Below are 6527 nucleotides of genomic sequence, written 5' to 3'. Positions count from 1 at the left end.
TAGTATCGCATAACCTAATTACTTTTTAACTCGGATTTCATTTTTTTTTTTATTTGTCGTTTTCCGATACCTAATCAATTCGAATAAATCGATCATTCGTTTTGTATGTAAATTCATAATCACGTAAAAATATTAAAAATACTAAAAGCCTTATTATTATTATTATTATTAAACCCTTTAAAATTGTTAAATAAAGCTAAAATAATATCGCAAATATTATTATTATTATTATTATTATTATTATTATTATGCACACGAATTAACAATACGTTCAAACTTAATATTAATAATAATAATTGTATGTTTTTTTGTTATATGTAATCTAATTCACAGGTTGGAATAGAAAACTTTCTATTTGTTTTCACGTGTGTGTGTGTGTGTGTGTGTGTGTGTGTGCACGTGTATGCAACGAAATATTTCGTTATAATAATTAATTAAAATTAATCATTATGAAAAAAATGTGTGTGAGACGATTTTTGTTTTTTTTTTTTTTTTTGTAACGATATTAAAAAATGTATTCGTTAGTACACAGTTAGTTAATTAGTTAGTTAATAGTGTGTTAGTGTAAAAAAAAAAACATAACTCTCACTCTTCTCGTTATTAACCCCTTAATTATTATTATTATTATTAGTAGTAGTATGTAGTAGAAACATAATTTCATCACGCTAAATAGAGAATTCGTTTATTAAAGTCGTTATTATTATTATTATTATCATTAAACTCGTTATTAAAACAAAATACCATAAGTGGAAAAAATGAATTGAATATGCATTGTTTAATAATTTTTCAAAAGGGAAAAAAAAAAAAAAAAAAAAAAAAAAAAAAAACTTTCTGGGCCAAAAATGGCATTCATATTTTTTGTATAAAATAAACTTTCCTAGTGTAATTAACCAAGTTTCTTTCAAATATTATACCCCCCCCCCCATTTTTTTTTTAATAAAATATTTTCCTTTCATGGCATGAAATTTAATTTCGCGGGCCATTTTTTTTTTTTTTTAAAATGTTTTGGGTGTGAAAAGCGAAGAGTTTTAATAACGTTAAATTTATCAATCGTAATTATTATTATTATTCAGTGCGTTTTTTTAAACGATGTCACTAATTCAAATAGTTCGTATTGAATGCTACTATTATTTAATTGGATCATGTTTAAAGATTATTATTATTATTATTATTATTATTATTATTAATTTTTTTTTTTTTTTTATTATTAAAATCAATCAAGTTTTTTTTTTTTTTTTTTTTGTTTCCGCGAGTTCTTTTTTTTTTTTTTTTTTTTTTTTTTTTTTTTTTGGTCAAAAACGGGAATGGTTGACAACCACAATTAAAACTAGGACCGTATTAAGCCCCGACATACTTATGTAACGTTTAATGTGCTTTATCTGTCTCCAAATTATTATTATTATTATTATTATTATTATTATTATTAAAATTTTATTAATCGGATTTAAGTATAATAAATTTGAATTTTTTTTTTTTTTTGGGGAAAAATCATACGATATTTTTTTCATTTTAAATGTTAATAATAATAATAATAATAATAATAATAATAATATTTACATCGAATTCAATTAAATTTAATGAGTTTAATTGGGTTTCATAAAAAGCCCCCCCTTTCCCTTCTCCCCTCCCTCTCCCCTTCCTATTTAACAATTTGTATGCTTTTTATCTAAACTATTATAATAATATTTATCTAACCGTTCTTTTATATTATCATTTAGTCGTCACATTTAATTATAAAATCTATCGCTTTGTGGTTTTTCAATAACCTTAAAACATTTTTTTTTTTTTTTGTATTAAAAAAAGACTAATTGATTTGTCGTATGAGTCGATACTATTCAACCATCCCCTAATCTCCACCCTTATTTTTTTTTTTTTTATAATTTTGTAACTAAACAATTAAATTTAAGAAAAAAAAAATACCAAACGATGTACGATGCATGATAATTACTTTTTTATGCTCATGTATGTATATATATATATATAAAAAAGAAAAACCTTGAAAACTGCAAAACCGTCATCGTTTTAAATTACAAAAAAAAAAAAAAAATTGTAATTATTTTACCGGTAATTAAATTGAATAAAAAAAATTTAAAAAAATTATTTAAACGTAATCAAGTTTTTTTTTTTTTTTGCGCTACTAATAATCATGATATATAAATAAATTAATTTCTAGAAAAAAAAAAAAAAAATTACGAGTCATATAGATTTAAAAAGTTTTTTTTGTTTTGTCTCATCATCATCATCATCATCATCATTATTTCTGTTATCAATACGTTTAAAAAAAAAAGAAAAATTTAGGTTCTTACCTTATTTTAATTTTCTTTCCCTTGTAAGTTTCCATAAGTGATTTTTTTTTCTCAATTTTCGTGATCGAGCCATTATTTATACCTGTAATAATAAAACCATATTTATGTACATTATTTATTATATGCATAATAAAGAAAAGAATTTTAAATACATAATGATACCTAATAGCAATAAGTTGAATTTTCGTTATTATTATTATTATTATTATTAATTTTATATATATATGTGTATTTTTTTTGTTCAAGGTTTGAATGATATTATTTTTATTATCGATTTGGTTAATAATCAATTTTGACTATGGTCGTAATGCCTGATTACCTGAAAACGTCATCAAATCCGAGCAAACCGAGAATAATATCAGAGATAAAAAAAAATTGCTTGTCAAAATTGAAAATAAATTCAACGACGACGACGACGACGACGACGAGTCCATTACAAAATTGTGAAAAATCTAAATTTTCAGGTACGTACAATTTACAACTCAGGTATAATTTTGAGTTTACATTAAAATTACACGTGGTAAAAAAAAGAAAAAAAAAAAATTAACGGAAACGCGTAACTATGTGTGTACATATACATATGTCCATATATAGAGACATAAACACACGCACACGCACACGCACACCTATTAGTTTAAAGAGGAATCATTGAAAATTCAAAACAATTTACGTGTGATGATTGTGGAGAGTAAAAAAAAAAATGTTTAAAGTAAAAAATTATAAAAAAAAAAATTATTTATTGCAAACAATAAAATTAAAGTTAGAACGAGGGGAAGAGAAAGAGAGAGAAAGAGAAAGAGGGGGGAGGGGAAAGGGGAGAGAGAGAGAGAAAAAGAGAGATTACTCTTTAATTCATGAGAAATCTGTGTAATATTTAGGGTTAAAGGTCATAATAATTTTTAAAATACAAAATAAAATTATTGTTGTGTAATAAAAGACAAAAAGAACAATATAATAACAACAACAACAACAACAATAATGATAATGATAATGATAATGAGAGGGAAAAAAAAGTGAAATCAAAGGGAAAAACTATGAAAATTGGTTTATTTATTATTATTATTATGATGTTGTCACGTGTTAAATAATCAATTTTTTTTTTTTTTTTTAAATTAATCAATTTAATAATATTTTTAAATGATTGTTTACATCATTAAAATGAAAAAAAAAATAAAAAGGAAGCGGAAGAATAATATTAAAAAGTTGTTGGATTTAATTTGATAGAAGAAGAAGAAGCAGAAGAAAAAAGATGTTTTATTATTATTATTATTATTTTTTTTTTAAATACGCGAATATCTAGAAATTAGGTAATCGAATCTAAGTAAGGTTTTGCAAAAAAAAAAAAATTACCGTAAAGAGTAAGTGAGTGAGTGAGTGAGTGAATGAAAAAAAAAAAAAAATTAATTAATTTTAACAAAACATGACCCTCGGTTAATGCGTTAAACATTAAAAAAAAAAAAAAAAAAATCTGTCCTTTTATAAATGAACTCATCTCAAAAACAATGTTTAATGAGACTTAATCTCTAAAAATTAAAAATGGCGAAATATATTTTCAATGACCAATGTCATTAAACTTCTATTAATTATTAATTATCATCATCATCATCATATATTATTATTATTACTATTATTGTCGTAAATATCATTAATATTAGTTAACAAGAGTTTATTTATTTTTTATTCACGGTTGAAAAGTAAAAAACTTTCACCTTGCAGATAAATATAAATATTATTAAATATTAATTTGATTTTAACTTTCTATATAAAAATTGAATAATTTTATATATATATATAAATAATTTTCTCTCTCTCTTTCTCTCTCTCTCTTTTCATTTATTTTTTTTTTTTTTAACTTCCTAAGCGTTTTTTTTTTTACATGTAATTAATATTAAATGAAATTTTAAAATTTAATACCGTTCTCGATAAGAGAAAAAAAAAATAAAAAATTAAAAAATAATAATAATATTTTTTAAATTTATCGACTGTTTCGATTATTATTATTATTATTATTATTATTATTATTATTATTATTATTATTATTATTATTACAAAATAAATGAAAAAAAAAAAAAAAAACATGTTTTGCAATAATTAAAAAAAAACATCGTGAATTTTATTCAAGTGAAAATTCTGGTTTGCCCAGAATTTTTTTTTTCTTTTTTTTTGACTCCAAGCTATGTACAATGAAAGTTATAATTTAAATTTTTAGTTTCTCTCTTTAAAAAAATTTTTTATCTCTCTTTCTCTCTCTCTCTCTCTCTTTCTCTCTTTTTTTAATATCTGATAAAAAAATTTAATAAAAAAAAAAAAAAAAACCCTTTTACGTCGTTTTCTTAAAGGGAGAGAAAGAAGGAGAGAGAGAGAGGGAGAGTGAGTGAATGAGTGAGATGAGAAAGGGTCATTTAAACGTGTCAAAATATATATATATATATATAAATGTGGTCATTAATTAACAGTTAAAAAAAAGAGAAAAGTTTGATAATAAGTACGACAAAAGAATTTAAACTTCTAATGATCCACATAATATTGACAAGGTTACCAACTTTTCCTTTTAATGATAATAAGTAAATAGTTAATAATAATAACAAAAAATTTAAATTTTTTTTTTTTTAATGTTAAAAAATAAAAAAAAATGGATTCTGCAAAAAAAAAACCCAACTATTAATGGATTATTTATGCATTTAAAAACCTGCTCGTCGTACACCTTGTTTTCAAGTAGTAAATAATAATAATAATGGACAAGACATTTACTTACGTACGAAACGAATGTACGTATGTATTTATATTAAAATTATGTAAACTTATATTATTTGTGCGCGTTTCAAGTTTTCAATATATATATATATATATATATATATATATATATATATATATATATATATATAGAATCGAAAACAAGTTTTCATTCCAGTTTTATGTGCCCTTCAAAAAAAAAATTAAAAAAACAGGTAAAATCGAAATGCAAAAAAAAAAAACTTAAGGTTTCAACTATTTAAGCTTTTTTGAAAAAAAAAAAAAAAAGGAAAATTTTTGTTATTTTTGGTATTTATACTAAGAACGTAATAAAAATTTAACGTTTTTCCTTTACTTAGAACTTATTAAAATTTAAAATTATTTAAAAAAATATTTAATTAGGTTATTCGTTCATGATTCACACAAATATCATCATCATCATCATCATCTCATCATTCACCTTCATTTAAAAAAATTCTCACATTACTTTTTTAATATGTTTGCAAATTAACTTAAACACGTTTTTTCATTTGTTAACAATCCTAAAAGAAAAGGGGGGAAAATTTATTTTTCCTGTTAAAAAAAATTCAACCCCTAATTTCTTTATGCGTGTCAGTCAATTGAAATAATAATATTTACAAAAAAAAAACTGTCATTATTATTATTTGAATTTTTTTAAATTAAAAACGTTTAATTAAATTTCTTACACTAGAGTTCAATAACCTCAAAAATTTTATTGATTTTAAGTAAAGAAAGGACCATTTAATTAAAATAGTTTTACGAAAGTTACCTAATAGAATTAAAAAAAAAAAATTTTCCGGGTTTACGATGAAAATTTCAAAATTAAAATGTTTATCTTACGACCTTAAATAAAATTTTCTTATCAAAAAAAAAAAAAAAAATTAAAAGGTTCGTGAAAAATACGTAACAGGTATCAAAAACAAATTTTTTTTTGTTTTTTTTACGTCCTTAATGACAATTTCCGAGTTTATGACATTGACAAATTAAATTTTTACAACAAATTTTAGTAATTTTTATAGTAAAAATTAACCTTTTGTACTAAAGATGGTATTCAACGACTGTTTAAATGAGAGAGAGAGAGAGAGAGAGAGAGAATGATGGCAATTTTCTTCTTTTATTATTTTTGCCAAAAAAAAAAATAGTATTTAAATTACATCGGAAGTTTTATTTAATTACTTTTTTTTTGTAATACCTCCTCGACCTGATTTACCTTCCAGGTACAAAAGTCATATTTGAAAACTTTTTTTTTTTTTTTTTTTTTTTTTTTTGGTTTCCGCTTACGTAATATCCGAGTCAAAACATCTCGTTTTAACTCCCCCCCCCCCTCCCCCTCCCCCACCTTTTAAAATTAAATTTGTTTACGTATTTATTTAATTATTTTATTTAACTTGAAAACGTAAAAAAAATCCAATTAAAAAATAATTAACAATTAAACAATATTAAATATTTTCTAACCGAGAATAATTT

This window comes from Pediculus humanus, genomic scaffold (genome assembly GCF_000006295.1).
Source record: "Pediculus humanus corporis 1103172107475 genomic scaffold, whole genome shotgun sequence".
NCBI lineage: Eukaryota > Metazoa > Arthropoda > Insecta > Psocodea > Pediculidae > Pediculus > Pediculus humanus.
Note: the sequence above shows the minus strand (reverse complement) of the source record.